Below are 16,130 nucleotides of genomic sequence, written 5' to 3' on the forward strand. Positions count from 1 at the left end.
CCCAAGACCTGGAGGTGAGATAGATGTCTTCCTTGTACCCCATCACTGCTTCCAAATTCTTTCCTCCTCCTTCCTGGATTTGCCATTGAGGTTAGTGAAAGTACTAAAGTGTACACACATCTTTATCCATTCATCTGTCAATGGACATTTAGATTGTTTGAAGCCTTTTTAAAAGAATGCTGATAAATTCATTAAAAAAAAAAAAATACCATGAAAAACCTATGACAAAGACCACGATAAACAAAGACTAATAACAAACTAGGAGAAACTCATTTGCAACTCAAATCCAAACAAGGTATAAGTTTCCCTAGTAAGAGCCTCTACTAATCAATAAGAAATATATTAATCACCCAGTTTTTAAAAGGGCCAAAAAATCCCTTAGCAGAACAGAAATGTAAATGTCTCTTACACATTAGAAAAGATGCTGAATTTCCCTAATAAAAAGAGAAGCACAAATTTGCATGACAAGGAGATGCTATTTTTTCACCAGATTGGCAGAGATCCCAAAGTTTGAGAACAGTGCTTTGACAAGAGTATGGCCCTCTATGTTTGTAGTGGCAAATGATTGTCATCAAGGTCCCTAAGTAGAGACTGTCTGGTAATCTCTGGTTCTTCCATACAGTAGGACAGCATGCAGCTTGGAGAAGAAAGAGAAAGTACCCTGTGTACTGATGTGTAATGATCTCTGGAATACACAAATCAGGGGAAAAGGCCAGGGGCAGAATAGTGTAGAGGCCTACAGTCAAGTCATGTGCAGGATGGGAGAGGATATAGACAAATATATATTGCTTGGATATGCATGAAATAGCTCTGGCAGGAAGAAGCAGATTTTTAAAATCTGACTGGCAGAGCTCTCTTTCCAGACCCCAATAAAAACTAAATATATGGAGATTTAAGTGCTCAGATAGGAAATTAGGTCCTACTGGAGAAGATAGCGAGGGGACTGACAATGATTGCACATGCAGAGACACTCTGGAAGGACACTGGGAACTGGTAACACCGGTTGCTTCAGAGAAGAAGAATTTCTGGCTGGGAGACTGGTAGGATATTATTTTTCATTGGTCCCATTTTGATCATTTTGTATTTTGACCATATGCATAAACCAACCCCCAGCCGTAAGAAGTCACTGGCAAATACATACTTCATGTTCTAATAGTTCATGTCTCATTGTAAATCAAGAAACCTGAGAGTCTTTGAAACCTGGCGAGGCGGCAGGTTGCAGCTTTTTTAAGACAGAAGGACAACATGAAAGAGATGGCTGGCTCCAGAAGGATCCCTGGATTGGTTGAGTCCCTGGAATGTGTTGATGGGGAGACTAATTGTAGGGGCAGCTGAGCCATTTCTCACCCTCCATATGCATTCCCTTAGCCCATCAGTTGACCTGCTGAATAGGAAGTTTTCTTTTCTCCAGACTTTTTTCAATTTGGTAAGGTTTAGATTGTGCTGGGACTGTCACACCTTTTGTTTCTTTTTTAGCCTTATTTTGACAGTTTATTGGAATAATAAAAAAAAGTGAAGGAAGAGGCTTCTTCCTGTGCTTTACCTGACCATTTCTCCCTCTCTCTCTCCTCTGTCCTGGTAGAAACTTTCTCCACCCCCTGCACCGTTTCCAGCTGATGGTTTCTGCTTTGCAACACCAGGCTAGGTCTACTGGCCAGTAAGCAACCTTTTTCTGGGGTTTGCATCCCTGGAAAGTCCAGTTAGATGTTTTTCAGAGCGTTTCAGGCTTGACAGGATTGGCTAGCCAGAGGGAACTGATTGTTGCAGCAGTTTGTCCTTATTATTATCCTCTTTGCTATTCCTTTTCACATGTTTCTGTTGTTTTAAAGGGTTTTGTTTGGATTAATTACAGGAAAAGGAAAAAGCAAACCTTTGTATAGCTGGAGTGGATCCAGTGCTTCAAGAGGAGGCAAGTCCTGGATCTGTGGGAGGGGGTGGAGTCAGTGGCCTTTCCAGATGATCGTGAGTAACTGATATTGCAATATCTCTGTTCCACAGAGGCTCTTGCAGAGTATTAATGATTAATAATGTTCATGACCTCCACAGAGTTAAATTGGTTTCTCTATGTCTCAGTCACTGAAGTAGAAAATGTGGAGGAGTGATTTCTCCGGTGAGGTGGGTGGCCCGCCCAAGCAGCAGATGAATTAGGAGTGCAGCCCAGAAGTCGGGCTCAAACCACCTTAACGCCTTGTTCCAACCACCGTCACTTCCTTCCTTATTTTTTTAATCAGCTTGTGGAGAGAGCGAAAGAAGGAATGGACTATTAACATCCAGAATGTAGAGTGAACGACTTTAAAGACTTCCTTTCATTGCCTTTTTACTTTCCTCCCCCTGTTTAAAACAAACTTTCTGACTTGATGACAGTCTCAGTGGCATTGCAGGACTTCCCTTCCCAATTCTCATTTGACAGAGGCACATCCCGTTTTAGCCATGTCCCGTGATTTACTTTGACTCTGCAGCACAGCGTGTATCTGAAGGGGCAACTTTCAGAGATTTTTGTCTTTCTAAAACTTAACAGCATACAAAACCTACTGAGCAATAAATGTGATTCTGCAAAACCTTTTCTGTTAAGTGCTGGAAGAGTGTTCTAGCTTTCATCTCTTTAATCATTTCAGAAGTGCACTTAACTGGGGAACAGATCATTTCACCAGCTTGTCCAGTGGAGAGATAGACTGATTGACTCCTCAGAAACATTCCTTTCTCTTCTTTTCCTGCTAAAAGGAACATTAAGATTTATTAACCCAGATTTGTTATCAGCTCAAAGTCATACAGAGGCATAGTGTGAAACATCCAAATGCACTCTGCAGTCGCCTGATCCTGTCCTTGGTCCTGCTTTTCAGAGGCAACTGCTTTAAACTCCTTTAGCTAGTTCTTCTGGTATTATTTTGTCCATAATTTAAACTACTGTGCTTAGTATACTGGGATTTTTTTTTTTCTTCAATTTTAGACATTATTTGTTAACTTACTTAATCCTGGTCTTTAAGGAACACCAGCTCCTGATTTGAAAGAGAAGGAATTAACACTCTCGTACCACCCCTTCCCTGAGCCTGGGTGTGGACTAGCTTTGTGTTTCCTTTCATGTATGTATCTTACTCGTTGTTGTTGTTGTTCAGTTACTCAGTCGTGTCTGACTCTGTGACCCCATGGACTGCAGCACGCCAGGCTTCCCTGTCCTTCACCATCTCCCGGTGCTTGCTCAAACTCATGTCCATTGGGTCAGTGATGCCATCCAACCATCTCATTCTCTGTTGTCCCATTTTCCTCCCACTTTCAATCTTTCCCAGCGTGTTATTTGTTACTTTGCTTCGTTTTCTATGTCCCTGTCACATTTTTTCCAAACTCTCCCACAGGTCTGTGAAATCCCTGTCAATACTTTTCTTGACTGTGTCATTTCCACACCACCGCCACCCCCAGTCCCCTCTGAAGTCTTCCATCCTGCTCAGGTCTGGACTCTTTGTTCTCTGGGCTTTCTACGCAGCTGTTGTCTGGGCCTGCCTTCCATCCTTGTTTGTGTGGCTCCTCTGACTCTTGGATTCCTTGTCTTACTCTTTCTATTGCCTCGTTTGACAGAGCTCATCCTCCAGTAACATCCTGAAGAAATGATATATAGGAGATAAATTTTTGAAACTTAGCATGTCCGAAGATGACTTTGTTCTGTCTTTACATTTTAGCAGTAGTTTTTCTGGATATAACATGAGGTGGGAAATGATTTTCCTTCAGAAGTGTAAGGACATTTCTCCACAGTCAGGCTTGTAGAAGTCTCAAGCCATTTGGAAGTCTTGAATTTTTGTATATAACCTCATTCCCCCACCTCTTTGAACGTTTTTAGAGTCTTCTATTCTCACCAAGCACCCAGACCACCAGCAGTGAGAAGAACCCACTTCTTTTTGCCTCTTTTTCTAGTTGCTCTTCCCATCTTATCCCTTCCACTGTGTCCACCAGCTCAGGTGCCCACTGAACAAGAGAGAAAGTTCCTATCTGCATAATTCTCTTACCTTGACATAGTTGGTTGTGGCAGCTGGAAGGAGTGGTCATCTTTGCTGCAGCTCAGCTTGCTGCCAGTAGCAAACCTGTACACCTGAATAATTGTTTCTGGCAGCTTCTGACAAGAAGTTATTCAGTTGGCTGAATATTGAGTTAGCTAATTGCTCCAATTACATCCATCCAGTGTTGGTTTTAGCTTCAAGACTGGACTCAGACATTGCTTCTGGCTCATAACATAGTAGAGTATATGACTTTAAAACTAGCCCCCAAGACCAAACCAACAAAAGCAGCTTGTCTGTGAGGTAACCAGTGGCAAGAGAAAAAGACTCATTTGCGGCCCTCACTAAGTCTTTCCTTCTGTCTCCTGACCTGGTTGTTCCAGAGCTTCATTTATCACAAAATACGAATGCATAGATCACTTTTTTCTTATTTTGCAAATTTTCTTGTCATAGACCAAAAAAACAAAGGTTCATCCAGCATTCCCTCTAATTCTGTCCCTGACTTGTGTTTTACCTAGGATATTTTAGCCTGTGTCCACCAGATTACAGCTTATGGCAGGGTTGTTGAGCATTCTGCAGGCTCTTATCCAGTGACACTGAGGCCAGCCTAGGAGAGATTCCAGGCTCCTGACAGCCATTCAAGGAGGGATCTGCCATCCTCCAGATGGCAAATGCTTTTCCCATGTCTGAAGTGCTAATTTCTCCTGCAGAAAACCTAGCTAAGGGTACGCAGCAGCTAAGAGATTAGCCAACACCAAGAATTGTTACCTTAGTAGATATCATTATTGGAATCTGTTTATAATGTACCAAGTTGATATGTTTTCCCAATATTCATACATTCTTTTAACAAATGTTTATTAAAAGTGCCTGCCATGTGCCAAGCACTCTACCAGATGTTTGGGTTATATCAGTGATCAAAACAGACATCAGCTCCAGCCTTTGCGGAGTTTCCACCCCAAGAGGGAGATGGACAATAAACATAATAAATAAATTATGTGATGTGTTAGAAAATGCTGAATGTTAAGAAGAAAAGAAAAATCTGAGGAGGGTAGTTGGAGCAGGACCGTGGGGTGAGGGTAAAGGTTAGAGTGTTGAATAGAGTGGTAAGTATTTAAGTCTCACTGAGAAGTTGAGATCTGAGCGCATACTTGAGGGAGGTGAGAAAGTTAACAAGATGTTCTATTGGAAGAGAGTATTTCAGGTGGAAGGAATGGCTTGAGTCTAGGCCTTCAAAGGTGGGCGCGTACCTGAGGTGGAGTGAGTGTGGGGTTAGTCTTGGGGAGGAGGGCTGAGAGGTAGGTACCTGGCCAAGTGCTGTCGCCTTCTGCTAAGGTGTGGGAAGCTGCCGCAGACGAGGTCTGCTGGGCAGTTAGTGAAAGTCTAGAGTTAGGGAGCGAGGTCTGGGCTGAAAATAAGGCATTTGGGAGTCAGAGGCAGTTTACTGGTATGTAAGCCTCAGGACTGGATGAAATCACTCAGGAAGTGAGTGTCCATCAAGAAAAGCTGTCCAAAGATTGTGTGCTGCAAGACTCCAAGATGCCCCCAAAGCATCCAACATGAACAATCGAACAAGTCCAAACTGTGGGCCTTTCTACAGGCATGGGGACTGTTCTAGATCAAAGGAAATCAACTTTTCTTGGTTTGAAATTTTTCAGAAGAAAAAAGTCGAAATTTAAAATATGCTTTGCTGCCAAAGATGAATTAGCTTCAGAAAAAGCAGCTCCTGAAGATCCAGTTTTTCTCTAGCAGCAGCAAGATTTTAATTTGTTTCTGGATTCTAGAGAAGCATCTTTTTAAGGGCATGAAAGGATAAAAGTAGGAATGGCAAGAAGTGTTGCTTTTCTGCTCTGTGCCAGGCATAGTGCTCCTCAGTGCTTTCACATGCACTGCAGATGTCACTGTCTCTTTGTTGACATCTCTATCCCACTTGTCTCCTTGGCAAATTCCTTCTCATCTTGCACATTTCGGATACCTCCCCCTACCTCTCTACAGCCTTTCCCAGCTCACACTGTTAGGCTCCTAAAGCACTTGGTTTTCTCATAATCTAAAGACTTGTGTGCGTTTCCGTCTTGAGCAAATGAATTTAATGAGGCTAAGAAATGTGTGTTTATATCTCCAGTGGCCAACAGAGTCTGGCACACTGAAGGCACTCAATAAATGAGGGCTAGGTCGATGAACATCTCATTTAATCATCACACTTCAAGGGAGTTATTATTATCCTCAGTATTCTTGGGCTTTCCTGGTGGCTCAATCAGTAAAGAATCTGCCTACAATGCAGGAGACCTAGGTTCGATCCCTGGGTTGGGAAGATCCCCTGGAGAAGGGCATGGCTACCCACTCCAGTATTCTTGCCTGGAGAATCCCCATGGACAGAGGAGCCTGGTGGGCTACAGTCCACGGGGTTTCAGAGTCAGACACGACTGAACAATTAAGCACACACACACATTAATGAGTTACCTGAGGCTCAGATAAATTTTCTCACCCAAATGGTTTTTGAAAAAACAAACAAACAAAAAGGTTTAAGTGGCAGGGGCAGTTCTCTGCACCTGATGCTAAGCCACTGCACCTCACTGCTTTAAAAATACAGCTCCAAAGTAGTGGTGATGATATTCAGGATATAGCTATATAAGCAGTGCTCAGATATTCTAGTATTCTTGTCTGAAGTCTAGATTTCTGATTTTCATGGCTCTTATGAAATCTATATATATGTATATATGACCATCAACATATGGGACAAGTTGAAATTTTCAAAGTGTTTCTTATAGTTAGCTTCAACAGATACCAACTGTATAGTCTTATTAAACTTACGATTTAAAATTATTAGTTGGCTGGGACTTCCTGGTGGTCCAGCAGTTAAGACTCCATGCTTCCACTACAGGGGACCTGAGTTCAATCCCTGGTCAAAGAACTAAGATTCTGCATACTGTATGGCATGACAAAAAGTAATAATGATAAAAATGTTAAAAATAGTAGAATACAAATATTATTGATAGCTGGGAGAACAGGCACATCTGTAGAGACAGAACATAGATTAGCTCCTGGCCTGGAGCTGGTGGAGTAGGGGTGATTGCTAATGAGTGGTATGAGTAGGAGTTTTTTTTTTTTTGAGAGAATGATAAAATGTTCTAAAATTAGACTGTGATAGTGGCTTCACAACTGAATACACTGAGAACCATTGACTTGCATACTTTAAATGAGTGACTTCCTTAGTATGTGAATTGTATTGCAGTCAAGGTGTTTTTAAAAGTATTAACTGAGGATAAAAAATGATGTGTCACCAGTTTTTCCAGCATTCTTTTATCAGTTCAGTTCAGTCACTCAGTCGTGTCCGACTCTTTGCGACCCCATGAATTGCAGCACGCCAGGCTTCTCTGTCCATCACCAACTCCCGGAGTTTACCCAAACCCATGTCCATCGAGTCGGTGATGCCATCCAACCATCTCATCCTCTGTCGTCCCCTTCTCCTCCCACCCCCAATCCTACCCAGCATTAGGGTCTTTTCCAATGAGTCAACCCTTCGCATGAGGTGGCCAAAGTATTGGAGTTTCAGCTTCAACATCAGACCTTCTAACGAACACCCAGGATTGATCTCTTTTACGATGGATTGATCGGATCTCCTTGCAGTCCAAGGGACTCTCAAGAGTCTTCTCCAACACCACAGTTCAAAAGCATCAATTCTTCGGCGCTCAGCTTTCTTCACCGTCCAACTCTCACATCCATACATGACCACTGGAAAAACCATAGCCTTGACTAGATGGACTTTTGTTGGCAAAGTAATGTCTCTGCTTTTAAATATGCTATCTAGGTTGGCCATAACCTTCCTTCCAAGGAGTAAGCGTCTTTTAATTTCATGGCTGCTGTCACCATCAGCAGTGATTCTGGAGCCCAAGAAAATCAAGTCTGACACTGTTTCCACTGTTTCCCCATCTATTTGCCATGGAGTGATGGGACCAGATGCCATGATCTTAGTTTTCTGAACGTTGAGCTTTAAGCCAACTTTTTCACTCTCCTCTTTCACCTTCATCAAGAGGCTCTTTAGTTCTTCTTCACTTTCTGCCATAAGGGTGGTGTCATCCACATATCTGAGGTTATTGATATTTCTCCTGGCAATCTTTATTCCAGCTTGTGTTTCTTTTATCAGTAGAATACCAATCAGTTCAGTAGCTTTATCTTCACTCTTAGAAAAAAAGCTCTTCATGACAACTAGGTAAGTTTGGGGGAGGGAAGTTGTTTTGTGTGTTTTTGCATGAATGCCCTTTTAGTTTTAGTAATATCATTCAAATGAGACCACCAGTGTCAATACCTCTGGCTCCAAACCTCCTTCCTTCTGGGCAGCAGGAATGGTAAACATGCTCACACAGTCTTTGCTGAATTATCAGCTGGGCCTCACAGTGACAGGAAGGGCATCATGAAGCCATTGGCCCCCAAGGACAGGGTCACCGGCTCTCCCAGGCTGCTCTTGGCTTCAGGGTAAGGAGCCAGAGGACAGAGGCCTTGCTCTCACAGCAGGCAGAGAGTGATGCCGAGTTTCCCAGGGCAAGTAATATACAAGGATGAAATCGGAGAACTGTACAGTCCACCCTTCGCATCTTTAGTTAATGATGTTTGGTTTGATTTGTTTTCATTTTCACGAACCATCTGTGCTAGGCAGGGTTGGCCAGCTTTGTTTCAGCGTACCTTCATCTCCAGCCAGCAGTCGCTAAAGCTCCTTGTTCACACCTATTGGCCATGATCCATGGTCATACGTTTACCTTATGACCCATTGTAGATCATGGTCCTAAAGGCTCTGAGGGGATCCCAGCATGCAAAGAAACTGGATTTGTTCAAGGTTCATCCATCATTCAGCAGTGGAGGTAGATGACAGAAGCCTCATGAAACAGTCTGCATTTCTGAATGAAAAAGCTTCTTCAGCAACCCCTGACTGGCAGATTAAAGAAAGAGACTCTACTTAGCCTTATCAATTTTTCTTGCGTTAGAGATGGAGGGTGGGAATTCTTTTTGGTGGTCAGTGATGCAGTGCTTAAAAATCTTCCATTTATTAAAGAGAAGCTATGTTGTGGTTATACAGATTACCCAGCTGCGGTTAACATATATGAAAACCATTTCCTGAGTGCAGTAAAAAAGAAAGTTTCTGCTTTCTCTACCAGACTACGTGGGAACAGATATTTCTCTTTATTGAAATCTATTGCATTGCTTTAGCAAAGTGACACCTCGGGCTCAGGCTGGAAACAACCCCCTTCTTTTGATCACCCTTGTGCAGGTAAGTGCTTCCCAAGGACTTTTTGAATCTTGGCTTGTGAGGGGTGCTGTGCCGATGGGAAAACTGTGGATGATGGTGTGTCCTGGCTTTTTGAAGACATGTACTGCCCTGGGATGGGGGCAAGTTGGGGTCTGGGCCTCATTGAGTTGCCCACTGAGTGAGCAGGATCGTGCCTCTAGGAGGCCAGAGAAGATCCCCTGGCCAGTGAGCAAGCGACTGACAGTGCAGCTGCCACGCTGAGAGCGATTTGGAGTCACGGACCCAGCCGGCACTCCAGATGCTAGAAAATGACCCGTTTTACCATTCAGCCTCATCTAATGAGAGGACCGTAAAGCCCACCCCTCTCCAGACAGAACTGTGAGGTGTCAGGAATCAAGCTGTGTCCAGTGTTCATATCCTTGATTTGCAATTTAGCTTGCTTGTTTAGTAGCGGTGAGAAGTTGAGGGGTGGAGGGGGAGTAATTTTGCAAAATACATGCTAGCTAACTCATATGTGTTTCATCTAAAGCCTCGTGGTTAATGCGCCCACCCATTTCTAGAAAGGGGCACAGGCATGATTCGTTTCAGTGAGCGCTCCCTGATCTGACTGAGGACACCCCTATATCCTGCAGCTTCAACCTGGGAGGTGGCCAAGACTTTAAAACGTATTTTATGTTGACATCCTCTGACATTTTCATGAGGAGAGAGAGACCTGCCTGAGAAAAAGCAAGCTGGGAGTCAAAGAAAGCAGAATGCTGAGGTCTGAGAAAGCACGCCAACTCCCGAGTCAGCAGTTAGCTAGAACAGCCCAGTTGGGGCACATTTATCTTCCCGGCTTCACGCTTTGCTTCTCAGTGACTGCTGTCTCTGGGAGAGGTGCTCTTCTCCTGACGGGATCGGACCGGTCAGAGTGAGCGGGCTCCTGCCCTCAGCCCAGACGGGTAGTCCGGAGCCACCTGGCCTGGCTCCATCTCAGGGAGGCCCCAGAGCGCTCCCGCTCCCGCAGAGGGGCTTGCTCTGCTCATCTCGCCTCTGCCCCGTGGCTGTGACTGGTTGGCGCCCATATGGAAGTAGTGTCTGGAAAACAAGCTGTGCCTGCCTCGGTTGAGCTCCCAGGGTTCTGCCTAAAGAAAAATGCCATTATGGGCTTTGTTAGAGGCTGTATTTAATAATTTCTTTCAAAGTCTGTCTCAGAAATGTAAATGGTCTGTCTGTGTTGGTCAGTATATTATTCTCCCCAGTTGCGCCTGATTGTGCAAATTAAAGCAACAGCAGCACCTCTGGGGAGAGGCCTCCATTCCCCCCAGGCATAATCCTCATTCCCAGGAAACGGAACATTTCCTCCTTGGAGAGCCCCCTGGCCTGCTTCAGGCCCCAACTGCTCTAACGTGATGGCTGCCCGCCCTGGGCCCCGCCATGGGAGTGCTGTGAGGAAGGAAGTTGCCAGAGCAGAGGCAGGAAGGGATGTGGCATTATCTCTTTCCCAGGGAATGAGATGAAACCACATGGGAGTGGGACAAAGGAGAAGGGAAACTGAAAAGTATCATTTCCTCAAGGTCTGGTGGGCAGGCCAGGGGGTTTTTCTTTGCCGCTGACTTTGCACTGACTTTGCTTAACCCTCTGCACACCGGGCCTCTGACCCTTGAGAAGAAAATCTAGACATCAAGGTGAATGCTTCTGTGTTGGCCAGGGACTCTCTGCTCACCATTGGCAGTTCTAGTCTAGGATCCTGCTGATGATCATAACCCTTGGCCTTTTTCCAGTTGCTGCTTTTTCACTTTTTGGAGACTTTCTTACACCCAGAGGTGATGGGGCATGAATCACCCCCCCCCAAAAAAAATTTATATATAGAGAAGGAGAGAGAGAGAAAGCAAATGTGGCAAAATGTTAATAATTGGTGAATTGCAGTGAAGAGTATTTAGATAAATAGTTGTTCTCTGCTTTCAACTTTTCTGTCAGTTTGACATTTTGAAACTGGAAAGTTGAGGGGAAGTTCTCAGCAGACCACATTGGCCTCCTTGTGCCGTCACATTCCATCTCGCAGAAGCAGGAACAGACTGGGTGCTCTAGAGCCTTCCCACCCGCCTGACAACGCAGGCCTTTTACATCTTCATACAGCACTTTCCTCTACATTAAGTGTGTGAACCAAGCACTGCAAAGACCTCATGTGCGCCAAGGATTGGTGTGGAAAAGGACCCATTCTTTCCTAATGCTTGTCTAACTTTGACCCGCCCTGAAAGGTCTGAACTAGGCAGATTAATGCAAACAAACAACAATAAAAACAAACAATTGCCTTCTGTGGCAAGGGGCCCAAGCCCACTGAGCTGGTTTCAGCAGAGGACTGTTCTTCACAAAGAGGGGCATTAACTTTCTCTTGGCATATGATGCTAATAAACTGCTGCCCAGCAGCTCAGTTAGCTGTCCCAGAGAATAAGTCCATTTCAGTGTTGTTTGAGAGTCCCCAACCACAAGTTACTTGTCTCAGAAATACTTGACCTTGATCATAAGAGAGACCAGAGACTGTGCAGTTATAGGACTCCTACAGCTTTGAGGAGAACTGACTGTGGAGGGATGGTGTGTCTTCTGTAGGAAGAGCTGCTCATTTAAATAGAACCAAGTCAGCTAAAATAGTCCTCCCAGCAAGCAAAACAGTCCTGTGCTTAACAGATAGGGAAGAAAAAGTTGGAAAGGGATTTCTGTAATATAGTATTTTAGAAGAGCTTAGAATTCGGGGCTTTTGCTACCAAAATCATCACGTAGTTTTCACAGACATGCTATAAAGATGGAGAGCAGCTGAAATCAAATCAGACAAAACCTAACTTCCCTTTACTCTTGGATTGGCATAAGATCAATAAAACTGAGTTAGCAGACCATTTTCTATTTGTACAAAAACTGTGAAGCTGCTACTATTTGCCAGCGTTTATTTCACCTTTTGCTGGTAGATGCCTTTTTTTCTGTTTTTTTTCTTTTTGGCTGGCAGTGTATCAGTGTCAATATTTCTGGTTTTCCACTTTACTGACGCCAGTGTCCCATAGAATACTGGCAATACAGTGTTGGGAAGTGAATGGGATTTAAACTCTTTTCCTAATGTGCCACTGGCTTCCAGTCCATTTCCTTGAGTCGTCTGGTCTTGGGCTTTGGGAAGATTACTTAGAGACTTAGACAGGTGGGGAGTGAAATTGGCCCAGGGACTGGGGCTTTACTTTTCATTCTTAGGGATTTCAGCTTAATCCAAAGAAGATCTCCAAGAGAACAAGCAGACAGCTCTCACTGAAGCAGACAGCTCTCACTGAAGAATTTCCATCATAAACCTTCTTCGCATTTCTCAGGAAGTGCCATGCCAGTTCCAGACCCTTGTATGGCTTAGTCCATGGGTGATCTACGAAAAGTCCACCCCTGCCTTGTAAACAGATGACAGATACTAAGGAAACTGCTTATCTCTGCCAAAGAATCTTAGTTCCAAATAATTTGCATTTTAGTGGTTAAGCAAGTTGTGACTTAGAAGGCATAGACCTGAGCTGGGCTGTGTGTGTTGAAGTTCCAGGTTGAGGTCAGTGGCGCTCCCGTGCACTTGTGTTGACCTTATCCTTGCTGGTTCAATTTTGGAACTCCCTTTTCTTTGCTGTTGGTTCAAATGTAGTGTTAAAAACTTCTGTTACAAGAGAAAATTCATTTGTCCACTGTCAAATCCTGTTAAGCATGTAGTGATCACATACCATGGCAAAGCTTTGTACGATGCTGAGTGAGCCAAGAGTGAGTAAGACATGAGCCCTGTGTACAGTGAGCTCCAGGACAACAGGGAAGGTAAGAATATCCCCCCAACCCCCAGAATCAGTAATGAAATCGGAGTGTGGAAGGGATGGCCAAAGGTTATCTGTCCTCATCTCTAGCATCAGCAAGGTGATCGAAAGCACTGAGACTGAGTACTGGACCCAAGTCTCTCTCGCACTGTGTACCTGGGCAGATTTCTTAACCTTCTTAGAGTTTAGTAACTCATCTCTAAGACCACGAGCTTGCATTATCCGGCCTCTCAGCTGCTCCTTCTTTCGTGCCCTAATAGTATTTGGTCACAATTTTTTTTGTATAGTCATCTCCTCTACCAGACTTTCTCCTTGAAGCCAGGAATTACGCTATATATATTTTTGTATCAATCCCTAGTTCCAAGCACACTGTCTGTTGTACAGTAATTTCTGAGTGATCTCTGTCGGATGGGTCCAATGAACAAATGGACTTTAAATTCATTCCCAAACCTCAGATTCTATTCTGTGGGACCACTGGGCGCCTGAGGCTGATTTTAAAGATCATGGGAAAGATGTTCCCACTCTTTCTTGAGAACCAGTTGCTGTGTCCTGTCATCCTTTCTATTTCTGTTTAAGAAATTATTTTTCCAGCTTCTTTCCAGTACATCTTATAAATAAATAGCAGGATCCAGAGCTTCACTGAACATGGCCAGATAAAGCAGTGTTTTTGCTATGGAACAGATCATTTGGGTGAATCTGTGTCCATGTTCCTGGGACTGGAACAAAGAAAACATGTTACTTTAATATCTTTGTAACAGACTCAACAGGATGGACTTTATCATTTAGTTGCAGTGAATTTTGTTAAATTTACATTTCAGGAGCTAAAAGGCAGCATAAGTTCTAGCAGATTATCATTGTAAACTTTGAATTCAGAAAGGAAAGACAACAGTCATTTTGCCCTTTTATCCCTTTTACTTTTGTGAGATTCTTTTTTTTTTTTTTTGTGAGATTCTGAATCTTCTTTTGTGAGGTCTTGGTTGGTGTCTGGTGTTGGGACAGGTCATCAGGCTTGGTATGGCGGGAAGGGAATTGAGGTAATTGCTGACTGATGGGGAACGGACAGAAAGCACAAAAGAAAAGGCTTAGTAAGAGTCTCTTTCACCAGCGTGCTGCGCACTCAGCCACACTGTGATTGCTCAGAAGCCCACTGGTTAGAGTGACGGCCGTGCTCCTCAGATGGAGCTAGTGTTCACATCAAATATATGGTCGTAAGATCAGCAGGGCAGGAGGACGTGGTTGACGTGTCATGGGTTACGTGGGAAACATCTTGGCAGCAATATTCTGGACGTGTCTGAATATAACATTTTGGATGCATTCTGAGGGAGCAAGTGCAGGGGCCCTCCTGTGAGCTTTGTCCTCTAAAGGTGGGTGAGGGTTCTTTTGAATGTGGTTTCTGTCACACAGCTCACCCCACTTTAGAACCAAGACTGGAAAGTCTGCAGCTGGGGAAGGGGTTGAGCTGTCAGAGCCAACTTTCTGGTAGTCTCTTGCCCTTGTGGCTTAGGATCCAGAACAAACTGTTATGCCTGAAGTGGCACGGGTTCCTCTGACAGCAGAGAGGTCACCAAGGAAATTTGGTGCTTAATGCCTGTGGCACACCAGTGCCAGCTCACCGTCTCCTTGCCCAGCCGCTGTTGTGAGCGGGGCGTGTAGGGCACGGCGTGCTTTGCACTTCCCAGCAGGGCAGAGACGGCTCCCAGCCGCGGCCCAGAAGCTGACTGTCTGCTGCCTGCCTCAGCTTTCCTGAAAGCCTGATGGATGAACCTTCGCAGCAGAGAGAGGGCCAAGGTCAGGGTCGATCTGCCTTCCTGAAGGCTGCGATGGACTGACGCCAGGATGATGCCACTGCAGCCCTGTTTCAAGGTGGGAAGTGAGTATGAGACCCCACATGCCAGATTCCGGGAGAGGTGCTGGTCTCAGTGATGAGGTGCCTCCACCTGTTTCGGCTACTGCTATAAATGTATTGTTCACTTTGATTTAGTCTCTAATAAAAGATGGGTAATTTTGCTTTTGAGGCCATCAAATTAGGAAATCATACACTGTGTTAATGATCCGGTGCAGGCAGACCTGGAAGCTTTTCCATAAAGTGTAATAGAAGAGGTGACATTTTGCTGATGTTTACTGGTGAACAAGGCAAAGGGGGGTTGTAACTTTATTCCTTTTCTAGCACCCTCTTCACTGCTATGTGCAAAAATCATGTTCCTGTTGTTGAAAAGATGGTGTATTCTGGTAATGCCATCAGAGCTGAAGGCTAAGGGGGAGAGATGTGTACAAAGTCATGGTGTTGCCCAGATAAAATGAGGAACCCTGAGTTGCTGAGAACTGATTGGCAAATAGAAGTGGAAATTCCTCCCCTTAGAATTCCCTAATTTAGAAGTATTATGAATACCTTTTATTCTAAAAATGTCTAATCCTCTCCCTCTAGTTGGTTCTGTGGTCCAGGTAACACTGTTGACTTTATTGAGTGTCTGCTGTTGGCAGAACTGTATCCATGCACTGGAGAGAGATTTGGAAACCCAGAGCTTAAGTGTCCACACCATACAGAGCTGGCACAGGGAAAGTCGTGTTTCTCCTGAGCATCTCTGTTAGATTCCCGTCAAAGCAGAACCTTGGGGAAGGCCTTGAGTGCAGGTAGCTTATTTGGGAAGGCGTCTCAAGAAGCAGGAATTGAGAGAGCCAGGGAGGTGAGACCAGGAAGGGGGGAAAGCCGATGCAGGCGTGTGTGCGTTCCCAAGGCCGCAAGGGCTCTGCGTCACTGGGACTTCGGAGAAGCGTTCAGGGTGCCTCCCAGAGCTGCCTGTGTGAGCACAAGAGCTTGGCCCGCTTAGCCATCGGCTCCCCACAGTCATTCCACCACAGTGCCTGTGACGTGTGGACAGGGTTAGAGGAGGCCCCATGGCCAGAAACGAGAAGCCTGCAGGTATGCGGTTCTGCTGAGGTGTCAGCAGTGGCCCTGAGCGTCCTCAGAGCTGACCGCTGTGGCCACAGCTGAGAGTGGAGTCCCTCAGGCACGTGTTATGGACAGGAGCAGGGCTGCAACGGAACAGAACCGGGCACTGCTGAAGCTCCAGCAGGAGGTGTCCAATCCAGAGAGTGCGGGAAGGGCCT

At 44.8% G+C, this 16,130-nt stretch overlaps 1 protein-coding gene across 4 annotated transcripts in view; it reads left to right on the plus strand.

Annotated features, from left to right (window-relative positions):
• Positions 1–16,130, plus strand: part of LOC145513154 (heterochromatin-stabilizing protein CFDP1) — a 103,636-nt gene that overhangs the window by 71,660 nt on the left and 15,846 nt on the right. The window contains exon 7 of one of the 4 annotated variants that reach the window (XM_081508636.1): positions 7,471–9,050. The exons of the other annotated variants lie outside the window; for them this stretch is intronic. The gene's annotated coding sequence lies outside the window, so the exon portion shown is untranslated. Of the gene's footprint in view, positions 1–7,470; positions 9,051–16,130 lie in introns of those variants that run through there. 4 annotated transcript variants of the gene reach the window in all.

This window comes from Giraffa tippelskirchi, chromosome 7 (assembly GCF_054371585.1).
Source record: "Giraffa tippelskirchi isolate mGirTip1 chromosome 7, T2T-mGirTip1v1.2.pri, whole genome shotgun sequence".
Classification (NCBI taxonomy): Eukaryota; Metazoa; Chordata; class Mammalia; order Artiodactyla; family Giraffidae; genus Giraffa; species Giraffa tippelskirchi.